The sequence below is a fragment of the Cetorhinus maximus genome, chromosome 2, assembly GCF_964194155.1.
Source record: "Cetorhinus maximus chromosome 2, sCetMax3.hap1.1, whole genome shotgun sequence".
Classification (NCBI taxonomy): Eukaryota; Metazoa; Chordata; class Chondrichthyes; order Lamniformes; family Cetorhinidae; genus Cetorhinus; species Cetorhinus maximus.
Genome location: NC_135880.1, coordinates 104940878 through 104956670, shown reverse-complemented (window position 1 = coordinate 104956670; position 15793 = coordinate 104940878).

Genomic DNA, 15793 nt, shown 5'->3' with positions numbered 1-15793 from the left:
TGTTTGGTCTCGCCGATATAGAGGAGACCACATTGGGAGCAGCGGATGCAGTAGACCAAATTGAAGGAGGTGCAAGTAAAGCGACGCTTCACCTGAAAGGAGCGTTTGGGCCCTTGGATGCTGAGGAGAGAGAAGGTAAATGGGCAGATGTTGCACCTTCTGCGATTGCATGGGAAGGTGCCGTGGGAGGGGATGAGGCGTTGGGGGTGATGGAGGAGTGGACCAGGGTGTCCAGGAGGGAACAGGCCCTATGGAATGCTGACCAGGGGGTGAGGGAAAGATGTGTTTAGTGGTGACATCATGCTGGAGTTGGCAGAAATGGTGGAGGATAATCCTTTGAATGCGGAGGCTGGCAGGGTGAAAAGTGAAGACAATGGGGACCCTATCATGGTTCTGGGAGGGAGAGGAAGGTGTGAGGGCAGAGGCGCAGGAGATGGGTCGGAAAAGGCTGAGGGCCTGTCAACCACTGGGGATACAAATGAGTTACTCTCCTTTATATTTGGATGCTCAAATCAATTGAAGTGTCTCTACACCTACACATTTAAGATCATGGCACTCAGGGGAGAGATATAATGGAAGATAGCAATACAAACCTACATCCTACCATTTCAGCAGTACTTTCACCACCCAGTTTTATTCATTTTTGATTTATGGACATAATCTCAAGAAATATTTTAGAATAATAGACTATACATTATTTAGGCTAACACTCAGTGCAACTGAGTAGTGATAGGTTGAGGTTTAAGCCTAGTTCTGTTCAGTTTCTGTTCCGAGTGACATTGCATAGGAAGTTGCTAAACAGAGCGGCAGCATCTCCCAGTAGGGAGAAGATATAAAAGCTTCTTTTAACAAAAACCCCCATGGATGGATAAAGCAGATTCAAATTTTCTTTTTGCATTAGACGTAACAGGCAAGGTCAGCAGGCATGCTTTGTTAAGACACTGTGGTGAAGGTGACTGTGATACTTTTAGTGTGATGCTTAATTAGGCAATGCAGACATTGGAATTAGAACTGAGAGAATGATAAGATGCAATTTCAGATGGAGATAGATTAGATGAGTAAGGAGAGTATTGAAATTGAGGCAGCCAGTGAAACAGTAGCAAAAGATAAAGCAAGTGGGTGGTGTCGGGTGAATCAAAAATGCTTGAAATAGCAGTGGGGTCATATTAAAGAGGGGATTGCATCCTTGATCGTAAAAAAGGGTATGGCAAGAAAGAACAAAAGAACTTGCAGTTATATAGCACCTTTCATGAACTCAAGACATCTCAAAGGCTTTACAGCCAGACAAGTACTTTTTGAGGTATAGCTACTGTAATGTAAGAAACAGGGCAGGTAATTTTCACACAGTAATGTTGCACAAACACCAATGAGATAATGACCAGATAATCTGTTTTTAGTGATGTTGGTTGAGGGGAAAATATTGCTAGGATACAAAAGAGAATTCCCTTACTCTGCCTTGGAAAGTATCATGGGATCTTTTATGTTCACCGGAAAGGACATCTGAAGCGTTGGTTTAACATTTCACTCAAAAAACATCGGGTGGAATTTTCCGTGCCCGATGGCGTCAAGCCTGTTTGGTGACGTGAGCGGACAATATGGCGAGAAGGCCAAAAATCGGGTTCACGATGTTGTGAAACCAGTTTGCAATTGTCTGCTCTGCCTGTCAGTGGTGGGCATGTTTCCCACTGTCAGACATGGGGAACCTCACTGTAATATATCTGCGTATCCCTATAAGCACAGCTCACCAGAATCGTTCCCCCTACGCTGGATCATGCAAGCACGTTGGTGTGGTTTCACAACTGTACATAAGCGACGTGCACCTGGCAGAGCTTTTCACCCCTTGAACATAGATAGCAAAGCAATGAGCATTTTAATGGACTGCAGAACAGTTGGACGACTGCGCACGTTGTACAATCTCCTTGCTAAATCTCTCTGTGGAGCAGTCACTGGTGGAGGCGCTCACAGCTCCTTGAAATGTCATCATCCCAGTTTGGACCAGTGTCCCCGATGGTTCAAGCTAACAGTGTAGCTTTGCAGCTCACGTTAGGAGAATGCCTGCGCCTGAGCTGAGAGTCCAATGGGCAAAGCTGCCAATCGGTCAGGTGAAGTGGGGAGTAGTTGGGTGTGGTTTTGGGCAGCGATGCAGCGCACTAATCTCTGGCCATCCAGGTGGTGGCCAGCACTCTCTGCGGTGCGTTAAGGGGTCTTCACACTTAACCAGGACAGGTTCTTAGTGCACCCATGCTAGCCCATGTGTCTCTCTCTTTCATCCTGCAGGAGGATTACATCAGGATCATGGAGCCTTCTGACCTAGCTGCATGCCTTGTGGCGTACAGAGAGCAAAGATGATGGAGGAGAGAGCAACTGAGGCACATGGCTGTGCAGAGGGAGGAGCAGCAATGTCAGGAAGAAGGGGTGGCTGGGGCTCCCACACATGCTGCTGATCAGCCACAGTGAGCCATCGCTGGTCAGCACTTAACGATACTCAGGGTCTGTAGGTGCCGCCTTTCATCCTGCAGATGACCAAGAACCAGTGTCGCCAAAGGCTGCGCACATCTAGGGAACTGTTCGGTCACATCTGTCAGCTTCTGCAGGATTTGGTGCCACAGGGAAATGGAGTGCATCTACTGCCACTGGCTGTGAAAGTGACAGCGGCGCTCAATTTCTACGCCAGTGGCTTCTTTCAGGGCTCCACAGGTGACCTCTGTGAGATATCACAAGTCTCCATCCACAAATGCATCCATGAGGTCACGGATGCCATCTTTGCGAGGGCACACAACTTTGTGCATTTCGCCTGGGATCGGGACAGCCAGGATGCGAGAGCGATTGAATTTGCCCAGACCTTGTGTTTCCCACAGATGCAGGTTGCCATCAACTGCACTCATGGCGCTTAGGTCTCCATCACAACACGCAGTCAACTATGTCAACTGCAAGGGCTTCCATTCACTGAATGTGCAGCTGGTATGCGACCACCAGAAACGCATCCTACAGGTCTGTGCACGGTTTGCAGGGAGTGTGCATGACTCCTACATTCTCAGTTGGTCACAGATTCCTGATGTATTCCAGAGTCCACAGAAGTTGCAGGGATGGCTCCACGAGTACAAGGGCTACCCCCAGAGGACATGGCTGATGACACCCATGAGGTGGCCTCAGACTGCAGCAGCGCAAAGGTAAAACGAGGCTCATGCTGCAACTCACAGCTTGATGGAGCAAACCATCGGGTTGCTGAAAATGAGGTTCCAGTGCCTGGACCAGTCTGGTGGAGCCCTGCAATACAGTCCACAGAGGATGGCACACATTGTCGTCATCTGTTGCGCCCTTTACAACCTGGCACTGCAAAGGGGAGTTGAGCAGGCTGAGGAGGAGATGGAGGAGCTGGTCTTTTCGGATGAGGAGGACGCTGATGGGGATGAGGGTGAGGAGATCCTCGAAGGTGGTGAAGACGGTGATGAAGCCTTTACATTGGCTAGACGATGCAGGCGCGCTTGGGAGGCCCTCATAGCTGCTAGATTTGTGGAGGATGATGACGACATGCAGTGAGGAGACCCCATAGATCCTCACATTGCATCTGTAAACATTTGACTCCAGTCTGGCTTATGGAAGCGCACATACCCTCTGTGAGAATGCTCCTGCCATGGAGATGCAGTGGAGGCCCTAATAGTCGCTCGATTGCAGGAGGGTGATGATGACATGCAGTTAGGACACTCCATAGATCTTCACATAGCCTCTGAGAATGTCTGACTCCTGACTGGCCAAGGGCAGCTCACTTGTGATCTGTGATCAGGGTCATATCATAGAGACATAACCATGAAACTTTAGAAGCACCTGATCCTTTGTTGCCATCAGCACTTGAGCCCTTCAGGAGCACAGCGTCGCTGGTCACAGGTGCTGAAGAGATGGGGGCCAGCCCCACCTCCAAGGTGCTGAGAACACACAGAGAGAATGACAGAACTGTATGACGCCTGCCCACTACATTCTGGCAGCAATGATGAGCACCATAGAGGTGCAGGCATCAGCGAGTGTGAGGCCGGACCATCACTTTGGTTTGAAGGCTGCACAGAGCACAGGGAAGAGGCCCTGGACTGAGACACCTGCCTTTATCTTGTGCAGAAAGGTTTCTCATCTGAGTGACATGAACACTGCTCATCAGAACAAGGAGCCATAGGCAGGGAGACATTCTTGGGGGTTTATTGACAATAGTGAATAGTATGTACAAGTGATTAACACCCGTGCCAGGCTGTGCAACTGCATCTTCTTAACTTTCTTAACCCTGCTGCTATGTCTTGGTGCTCCCTGGACATCCACAGCTGAGGTGGAGGCAGCCTGCTGACAGCTACGCCCTGTCTTTGATGACCTTGGCGGGCCCTGGCCTGCTTTCAGAGTCCTGCTGTGTGGCAGTGACACCTCGGCCTGTGGAGATGGAGCTGCTGAGGTCACAGGAACAGGCAATTTGGATGGGCCGAATCACCTGGATAGATAGTCTCGCGGCTGCGGGGGGGACACCTGCTGATCTTCCTCCCTAAGGGCCCCTGGCTGACTGCTTGAGGAGAAGGGGTAGCTGGAATGAGATTGAGCTGCCCCGCACCCCTCTCGTGTACACACTGTTGGAGGACAACTATGGCATGAGCCTGCGCAGCAGTGCAGGACTGATATCCTGGACCAAGGTCTCCATGGCGGCCGTCATCTTACCGGTGTTGACCTCGGTGCATTGGCATGCCGGCACTATCACCTCAGACTGAAGGTGCACGGACTCCTCCATCGTGCCTTGCAATCTGAGGAGCGCACTGGACATCCCTTCCTGATGTTCCCGAGCTTGCCTTTGCAGCTCCAGCAACTATGACATGACCGAGCCCAGAAGCTCATCATCTGACTCGGACTCAGCAATGTTCTGGCCTCCAGCAGTCCTCTGAGTGCCGGACACCTGGGAAATCCCTGCCGCCACCTGCTGTGGATCAGGCAGTGCGATGTGCTCAACAGATTGTGATCCCAAGGCTATTCTAAACTAGGCCCCACTGAAATGTGTGGCTCTGCGCTGATGGAGGGTGTGGGTGAGCACCGTGATGGGACTTCAAGGAGGGTGCCTTCCGATTCCTCTTCAGAGGTTTCTTCAGAGCTTGGTTGGAGACCCTGGGTCATGAACTCTGTCGGCTATTTGGCAGATGTGCCTGCAAAAGCAAGGGGAGATAATTAGTGCATGGCAGTGGCCTGTGAAACAGGACACATCACTCACAGCATGATTGTCTGATGGATGTTGCACTGTAGAGCAGCGCTGATCTCACTGTCAGCACAGGACTGGTCCCAGTCATCGCCAGCCAGCTGTTTTGATAGTCCGTGAGGATCCTGATTTTGGGCATTCCTCCACCAGCCTGCGACCTCTCCCTCTTGTTGTGTGCCAGCTTGTCCTGCATGAATAGAGATGGAGAGAGTGTAAGCAGGATGCCTGCCAGGCCAGATGATAAGTAAGCTTAGCATGTGTGGGCAGTGAATGGTCCCATGGATGGGATGAGGACAATGAAGTTGTGTGTGAGAGAGTGAATGGTGATGTCCCATTAACTGGCAGTGAGTGAGATCTCTGTGAATGTGTAATGGGTTTGTGAGTGTGTGAGGTGAGGGTGTGAGAAGAGTGACTTGACCTGGCGGAAAGGAAGAGATCATTCATCCTGTTTCTGCACTAGGTGGCTGTCCTCTTTTGCAGGGCGGTGGCACTGACCACAGCTGCCACCGCCTCCCAAGCCTGGTTAATCATGCTGCTGCCCATCTTGCGGCCAGAGCGGGGGTACAGGACATCGCGGCACCAAGGCATCCAAAGGCATTCCAGTATGTGTCGCTAAACCTGAGGGTTGCAGTCCCTTTGCCGTTCATGGACATCCTCCCTGCAGCAGTTGTGAGCTGGAAGCACTGAGATGTGTGCACGCGGCTAGACTTTAAATATGGTTCCCGGCATGCAGAAGCCGTGAGGTAATGGCGTGATGGGCGAATGAGAGCCTGCCCGCCATAGAAATGGCGTGTTTCCCGGGCAGTAAGTAATGCAGCGGGTTTAGAATGATACATCATGAAAATCCGCTGTGGTAGAGTGGAGTACCCATGTACCTTTAAAAGAATGCAAGTGGACTAACCATTCGACAGTGCTGACCAATCACTGTACAGTGCGGGCTACTGGTTAACTGTAAGTCTAGAGCTGGAGGTCATTGTGGGAACACACAAGATTTAATGCTCTGCCTTCTGTTACAATAAACAATCACAGTTTATTCTTATGTTGGTGTCTCTCCATTACTGATAGTGAGCATCAACTAACAAGTGTACATGAAGTCATGCAATTCGAGTTTACTTGACTAGTGAACTCATAGAGTCAAGACATAAAACTGGCAACGAGGATTAAAATAGCAAAATTGTACAATCCCTGCATGAGAATCCACAAGATGGGTGAGCAAAACATTAGAAAGAGAATCTGTACTTAAATTATAAAATAGATGGCAATCAGAGCAGAAAGCAGTGATGCAGTTTTAAATTTGAAAAAAGAGAAAAGAAAAAAAACCCCTGCAGAATCACAATCACAGGGATCCCACCAAAACTCAAAAAGAGCGTGAAACGCAGCAGAGAAAAGCCGACAGCTGCAGAGACAGAGTTTTTAAAAAAGCAGTGACTAGTCTTAAAGCGGCAATACATTTAAAGCGGTACATGCAAGAAAAATGGCTATTATCAGAAAATGATAAGAGACCCTAGAGAGAGGGCAACTCTGTGGAAGGCAAAACATGAATCGATTGACGACAGTCAAGAAAGCTGCAGTGAGCCAAACACCTGAATTCGTCATGAACTGGGAAGCCATTGGAAGCGCATTCACCTTGCAGTCGTTCACGATGCCACAGTTCAGGTGTGTTGATCCATTTCAGATGACTGGTCTCAGTATGTCGAATGCCTAGCGTTCTTTTTTACTGCTAACGACATCACAGGGGAGGAAAAGAAGAGGACGATTCTTTTGTGTACATGCGGGAGCAAAATGTATGGGCTGATCCTCAGCCTCACGTCACCTAACACCCCCGACTCAAGGACTTTTGACAAGTTAATAAAAATTGTACAAGACCAGCTGAGACCAAAGTCCTCAGTCACTATGCAGCGCTTCAAGTTCAATTCAAGGAATAGGCTTCCAGAGGGGACAATAGCTGACTATGTTGCCGTTAGTGATATGTTGAGAGACCGAATGATATGTGGGATTGGAGATGATAGTATCCAAAGGCTAATCTAGGCTTCAATAAGGCATTAGAATTAGCCACAGCCATGGACAGTGCTGTTAGAAATTTGAAAGCTATAAGAGATGCACAAAATGGCGCTTTCTATCTGGTAGGGTGGGACAGACCAGCAACAAACGCACAAAAACATCGGACCCCACAGAAAGACGGGAAACACCCCCTATGTATAGATCAGTAAACAACAGCAGTACTATAGAAAAGTACTACCACAAAATGAATGGGAGAAATGCATCCAGTGGACAATCGACATTTCAAATAAATCGAATGCTTTTTCTGTCACCGCTATGGTTGCATAAGGATTTTAAAGACAAAGGGAGAAATCGTGAAATATGTCTCATGGAAGAACCAGAAGAAATAGAATCAGACATCCATTCATTATATAACCTGAAAGTGGGTAGAACCGAGCTGATCCAAGTAGTCATTATAGTCAATGGACAACCCGTTAAGATGGAAATTGATACTGGAGTGTAGATGTCCATCATTGGAGAACAGACATTCAGATACTTAAATAAAGGAACCTATCCTTTAAGATTGGAAGTTTCGGACACTAAATTGAGAACATACATGGGTGAAGAATTAAGACCGAAAGGTGCAATATGAGAAACAGTCTGCAAAAGTACCCCTATTTGTAATGTCAGGCAGGGGACCGAGTCTTCTCAGAAGGAACTGGCTGGGAGAGATAAATCTTGAGGGCCCACTAAGTTCCCATTTGGAAACGAGAAACGTTACTGCAGAAAAAAATGAGTGTGCGAAGACCCAACAGGAGAAGCCTGTAGAAGTGTTACACCAGGACAGAGTTCAAGCTGAAGTCAGCATCCTTTGAAAAGAAAAGGAAAACCTATTAAAGGATTTTCGTGTGCTACAAAATTCAATCAGCTCCCAATTTGTGCCACTGAAAAGATATGAAGAAGAAAAGGAAGAGTTAAACCTTACTCGAGCCGAGTCAAGGAATGAATTAACTGAGAAGGGGCAACAATTTGAGATTCTCCAGGAAACTATTAAAGAGAACAGGAAAGAATTGAAAGAGCTGAAGCAGCAACTGCGTAAAAGCCCTGAAGTTTTAAAACTAAAAGGTCCTGAGTTCTCAGAAGAGCTGTCAGGAAACTCAACTACTGAGCTCACTCACTTTCAGCTCGTGCCTGAGCCTAGCCCAGCCAATAGCGAAATTAAGGAGAAGACCAAGATACGGATCAGTGCTACCGAGAAAAGGACATGCAGGAGAAAACTAGGAGTAATTGACAACCCTTGAAAAGAAAAACAAAAAATGTTTTTCTCTCTATGTTGCTTGAGCTTGTTGCCCTTTATCTGTTTTAGCTTGGAGGGGTGGGGCAGCAGGAGTGAACGTGACTGCATCCGAAAGATGGTGAAATCATCCACTGAGGAACCTAGTAGACGACTGTCCCCTGAAAAAGAGGTCTCGGAAAAACCAGCAGAGGTTGTTGAACAGCAATGCTCAACACATCCAAGAAAGCCTCCTGAGAGACTTGAGTTGTCAATAATTATTAGTGTAAATAGTTCACATATTATTAAGTTTGTCAACTGTATTTTTTAAGTAAATGGGGAGGGATGTGGTAAAGTGGAGTACCATGTACCTTTAAGAGAATGCAAGGAGCCATGTGACAGTACTGGCCAATCACTGTGCAATGCGGGCTACTGGTTGACTGTAAGTCTAGAGCTGGAGGTGGTTGTGAGAACATGCAAGGATTTAGTGCTCTGCCCTCTGTTGCAATAAACAATCACAGTTTATTCTTATGTTGGTCTCTCTCCATTATTGATAGCGAGCATCAACTAACAAGTGTACTTAAAGGTGTGCAATTCGAGTTTACTTGACTAGTGAACTCATAGACTGAAGACATAAAATCTGCCATTACGGCCAGCGGGTAAAACGTCGTTTAGTGCACTTAGTGCAAATCTGGGATGATTCTGTCTGAAGTCTCTGATGTTTGACTTAAACCCACAATCCTCTGACTCACAGTCAAGAGTGCTAGAACTGAGCTATGGTTGACAAAGCAAGGCGGAGCAATAGAGATCAGCATCATGTTAAGCTTGAAATTTGTTGTTTTGGTGCATACAGGGGATGAAACTACTGGTGACATATTGGTCAGGATCAGAAAGAGTATTGAGAGAGAATGGTGAAGAGTCACTAACGAATGAAGTTAGAAGGAATGATAGGGTCAGAGTAAAGTGAACGGGAAGAAGGATTGGAGGTTGCTTGTTCACAAGAGTTGCTTGAGGTCCTCGTGCTTTTTTTAAATTAAAGCAATCAAAGATTGGAGAACAACTATGATACAAATGCTTCTGAAAAGAGACCTGGAGACCAAGCATATGGTGTTGCATGGGTGAAAGGGTTGACTGTATGAAATGCTGAAAGATGACTCTTTTTATTTATATTGTGCATGCTGTTTATTAAACCATCTCCCTCCATAACTGGACTAGGGAAACTAGTGCCAATTTAACTGGTGAAAATTATGCAAGGAGTGTTATTATAGTTGTCAACTAAAGGAGTAATTTCAGGAGTACAATATCATAGGCAACAGCTATATTCCACAGCAGTGGGACAGACTCATAAAACTGATACTTAATTACCAGTTTTCTTTCACTTCTGCAACAGATTTTAATTGCATAAAGTTGTCTGCAGCAAAATTATACGTACTTGCCATTTAGGGTTCTTTAAATGAAGGATGAGCAATTGTGATTTATTTGAAACAAAAGGAAACTGGTTTTACATGTAACAAAGGAAAAGCTTAAAGGGGAGGAAAAGTAATTATTTTATGCCAGCAGATCTCTTGTGGCATTGCTCTCGGTTAGTGCAGGACATGCTGTTTTACAACAACAGGGTTATTATCAACAGAACGTAAAAGAACTAGTGCCATAGGAAATGAGATGTCACTCTTGACTCAGTGGTGGCTCCCTACCAGAACGTGATTGGTATAAGCCACACTCCAGAGACTTCCACAGAATCTAGGCTGATACTTCAGTGCCAAGGGAATGCAGGACTTTACAGTTGCTATCTTTTGGACAGACTTTAAAGCAAAACCCTGATTTCTTTCTCAGGTGGATGTAAAAGATCCCATGACATTATTTAAAGAACTGTCAGATCAGAACCCCTGATCACTCATGCTTCCCCACCTCCAAATATCTTATCTCTTCTCCTCCCCACTACACTCATCTCTTTCTACCACCCCTTCACTATCCTTTATCCTTTTGAACTAACCACTCATCCATATTTCTCTCACCCCTTGCTTAGCTGTTATTTACCTCACCTGTGCCTCTCCATCCACCCTCCCCTTACTCACACCCTGTTCTATCCCAAAGATAAGTCAGTTTCCCCCTTACCCTTGACCAGTTTCCCTCCAGCTGTGACTCAGTTGATAGGACTCCTGCCTCTAAGTCAGAAGGCTGTGGGTTCAAGTCTTATCCCAGAATGTGAGCACAAAAGTCAAAAAGCTGATGTTTAAGTTCAGTGAGGAAGTTAAGTCTGCTGTCTTTAAGAGATTAAACCTAAGTCCTCCCAGGTAGATGTAAAAGATCCCATGGCACTATTTTAAAAAAGAGCCAGGGAGTTTTCCCTTGTGTCCTGGCCAATATTTAATCTCAATCAACACAAAACAGATTATCTGGTCATTATTATATTGTAATTTGTAGGAGTTTACTGTGTGCAAATTAACTGCTGCACTTCGTACATGACAACTGTGACTACAATTCACGTACTCCATTGGCTGTAAAGTGCTTAGGGATGTCCTGTGGTCATGAAAGGTGCTATATAAATACATCTTTCTTTAATTTCCTCCCTCCTCCTTTCCATGTTCTGTTCCTTTCTGTCTCTCCTAACTTTCCATCAAATAATAGCTAACTAACCACATTGATGCACCCTAGGAAATTAGGTGTATTACTGTTATGATCTTGAGGGAGTCCAGTAACTTTGAAAAAAATTGAACTCCCAGTTGTTAACTGAAAGAAATTATGGCACAAGATTTCATGTTTCAAACTGTATAAGCGTTAAACAAAGTAAGTACTATTAACACTATATTTCATAAACACTTATTCTTTAAACCTGAAACCTCAAAAGGACACTCCTCATTCGACTTTTATTTCCACCCAAGAGCTCCCCTGTACATTACAGGATCTTAAGGGTTTCTTCACTTCTCCTGGGACCAAACCAAAATGTGCCACAGCTTTTAAAAATTAAGTTTGATTCTCCTCACTGTTACCACTATTCTCCAAAGTATAGGATTTCTTCCACTAACATCCAGCTAAATGACTATCCAACTATCCTTTAGAACCTCACGATTTTGAACACCCCAACACTCTTGCTTAATAACTCCAACTCAGAAATATCCCTGATTTCTGATGGCCCTTTGCTTCTGGTCTACAGCTTCAGGCAAATTCTCTCTCTCTACTTCTCAAAGTTGCTCCTAGGCTTCAGCTAACTGCTTCTGTGAAAAAAAAACAAACCCAAAACAAAAGAGTACCTCCCTGCAATCTATCCTCATGGCAACATGGTTCCAGGCAACCATACCTGGGATGTTCCAGATAGATATTCAAACTAATTATCTTCAATTCCAAAATCTGTTCTTTGGCCTGAAAGGTATATGGATACTTTAAGGCCTTCCCTTAAGGTTGGGAAATTTTGGGAAATTATATGGATAATGTAAACCCCTTATGAAGACAACTGCAGACAGCTCATCTCTACCAGGAAACTCAGAAAGGGGTCACCCATTGTTTAGGGGAGAGCTAGCTAAGCTTGATTGGGTAGATAAATTAAAATGTATGGTGATAAATAAACATTGGGAAAAAATGTTTTAAAAATTCAAAATGTTCAACAAAATTCCATTCCATTAAAATACAAAAGCTCAGCAAAAACAATTCTTCCATGGCTTACTGAGGAAGTTAAGGAGAGTATTAGATTAAAAGAAGACTAATAGTAATAAGTCTGAGGATTGGGAGAGCTTTAAACCTGAAAAGGCCCACCAAAAAGTTGATCAAAAAGGGAGGAAAAAGAACATGAAAGGAAAATAGACAGGAATATAAAAATAGATTGTAAGAGCTTTTCAAAGTATCGAAAAGAGAAGAGAATAGTTAAAGTAAATATTGGTCCTTTAGAAGCAGAGACATAGGAAACTATCATGGGGAATGAGGAAATGGCAGGGACATTAAATGAATATTTTGTATCTGGTTTCATAGTAGAAGGCACAAATTACATTCCAGAAATGGAGGGTAAACAAGGGGCTGAAATGAATGAGGAACTTGAGATCATAAATACCAACAGAGAAAAAGCATAGAGAAACTTAAGGGACTAAAATCCAACAAATCTCGATCTGACGGCCTACAACCTAGGCTTCTAAAAGAGGTAGTTGCAGGGATAGTGAATGCACTGGTTATGATTTTCCAAAATTCTCTAGATTCTTGAATGCTCCTAATGGATTGGAAGTTAACAAATGTAACACTGTTATTTTTTAAAGGTGGGAGACAGAAAACAGGGAAATGCAGGCTAGTGAGCCTGACATCAGACATTGGAAAAATGCTGGAATTGACTATTAAGGAAGTCTTAACAATGTACTTAGAAAACCATAGTATGATCAGACAAAGTCAACATGATTCTTCGAAAGGTACAAATTTATTAGTTTCTTGTGGATGTAACATTTAATATAGATAAAGGGAAGCTTGTAGATGTAGTATACTTGGCTTTCCAACAGGTATTCAATAAGGTGCCACATACTAGATAAGAGGTCATTGAGTTGGAGGTAATATATTGGTTAATGGATGGAAGCAAAGAGTAAGGCTAAATGTGGCATTTTCAAGTTTGGAGGCTGTGACTAGTAGTGCTGCAAGTAGTGCTGGGGCCTCAGCTATTTACAATCTGCATTAATGACTGAGACAAAGGCCAAAATTTTTCCCTCTTTGGATGGGCTCAGCAGGGGCGGTTGGGAAGCTGACCGTTGCCTGCGATCGACTCCGCACCACGGACCAATTAAGGCCCATCCTGCGTGGATCGTGAGTAGCAGCACTCAGTGCTGCCTGTGCGGGTGGGGGGAGGAGGGAGAGCCGGGCCTGGCGCACAGTTCGCGCATGCGCAAGAAAGAGCACTTCAATCTCCCAGAGGCATGGTGCTGCCTCAGGAAGATTGAAGTACTTTTTAAAAAATAATAAAGACAGTAAAAATGTAATAAAACATGTCCCCTCATGTTTTCAATTCCAAAATAAAGTTTTTATTTAATGACTATTAGCTTTAGGAAACTCCATCCCACTTGTGGATGAGGTTTCTTAAAAAATGTAAAAGACGCTTGGCCTTTTTGCCTGCCCACCAAATGTTAGGTTGGACAAGCAGTGTAAATTTCAAGTTAATGAGGTTGTTAACGGCCTTAATAGGCCTTTCAATTATCGGCGGGTGCGCAGCTGACTCCCGCCAAACGAAACATTGTGAGACTGCGCGATGACATGGGGACGCACGCCCAACGTCATTGTGCATCGTTTCAAACTCGGGCATGTTGGGCACGTGCCCGCATGCCCAGTGTAATATTCTGGCCAAAGGGACAGAGAGTAATGTTCCTATGTTTGCTGGTGATACAAAGCTAGGTAGCAAGGCAAGCTGTGAGGAAGGCACAGAGGCTGCAAGGATATATAGACAGGTTAAGTGAGCGGACAACAAGGATAATAACTAGAGAATAATGTGGGGAAATGTAAGGTTATTCACTTTGGTTGTAAGAATAGAAAAGCAAAGCTTTTTTTAAGGCAAGAAATTTGTAAATGTTGACGTTCAGAGGGACTTGGGTGTACTTATGCAAGGAACAAAAATAGTTAACATGTAGGTATAGCAAGCAATTAGAAGGGCAAATGGCATACTGGCCTTTAGAGCAAGGGGATTGGAGTGCAACAATAAGTGAGTCTTGCTACCATTGTAAGGGGCTTTGGTGAGACCACACCTTAAGCACAGTGTGCAATTTTGGCCTCCATATTTAAGGAAAGATATACTTGCATTGGAGGGGGTACAGAGACAATTTACTAGAGAAGAGGGTTGTCCTATGTTGAGAGTCTGAGTAAATAGACCGATACTCTCTGGAATTTAGAAGAATAAGAAGTCACCTCATTGAAACATACAAGATTCTTAAGGGTCTTGACAGGATAGACACTGGTGGTTCAAGTGACACTAGAACATGGGGACACAGGCCAGGATTTTCCCCTCGGCGATTTGGGGGCGGGGCCCGCTCGCCGAGGGGAAAATGATGCGGGACGACGTTGGGAGGAAGCCCCAACGTCATGCCGGGCCATTTAAATTTTTAGGAAGGCGGGCGGACAGCGAAATCAGCTGTCCTCCCGCCGACCTGTCAATGGCCAATTGTTAGTTAAGATAATTAAATATCTGCCTGTCCAACCTTAAGGCTGGCGGGCAGGCCAGGAGCCCCAGCAGGCTCCAGCAGGCTCCAGATCATTCATGAAACTTCATCCAGTGGTGGGATGAAGTTTCATGTCCGTTTTTTAAAAATATAATAAATTTTAAGTGTTTATTATTAACATGTCCTATCTCATGTGACATTGTCACATGAGGGGGACATGTTAATAATTTTAATATTTTTCTATTTTTAGACTTTACTTACCTCTCATGAATCTCCCTGAGACAGGACTTTGCCTCAGGGAGCAGTGCACTCTTTCGCGTGCATGCCTTAATTGCCCACTCAAAATAGCGGCGGGCCCTGTTTCGGTGGCGGGGGTCGGCTGTCTGCCCACTGCCGAGCCAGTGGGGCCTGCATGCCAATCGAGGGCAAAATTCTGCCCAGAGTTTCAGGATAAGGCCTGATCATTTAGGTCTGAGATGTGGAGAAACTTATTCTTTCAAAGGGTTGTGAATTTTTGGAATTCTCTACACTAGACTGTGTGTATGCTCCATCATTTAATATATTTAAGGCTGAAGTAGACATATTTTTGGTCTCTTGGGGAATCAAAGGATTTGGGAACAGGTGGGAAAGTGGAGTTGAGGGCAAATATCAGCCATGATTGTACTGAATGGTGGAGCAGGCTAGATAGGCTGTATGGTGCACTCCTGCTCTGATTTCTTTTGTTTTTGTGTTCTTCATTTAGACATTAGAAATTTCAGTTACTCAGACAAAATTTTGGTGAAAAATTTTCAGAGCTGTTTGATCAATTTGTGGAGAATAGACAATACAGTGCAACCTGGTGACCAGGTTACATAATTACAAATGATTTCACCCCTCTAATTTGCATTATAAATGTGGGTAGATAAGTCTTTCTGTGTGATTTAGCGATCTCTCTCTCTCTGGAGAGAATTTCACCTTTAACATTGTGCATTGATGCTGCAACTGATTGCCTTGTTCTTTCTTGGGTTTTTCCAGTTTGGAGCTGGAGTGATGTCATCAGACTTTCCAAGTAGCCAATCACAGCAAAGGATTTTCACAGACTGCACCACCCACCCCGTCCCCCCCCCTCCACCCCGTCCCCCCTCCACCCCTGAAAGAGGAAACTAAAAGCACGAAAATAAAGCCACTTGTAAAAATTTTTGCATAGTGCAAATTAAAGATTGGGACTTACAC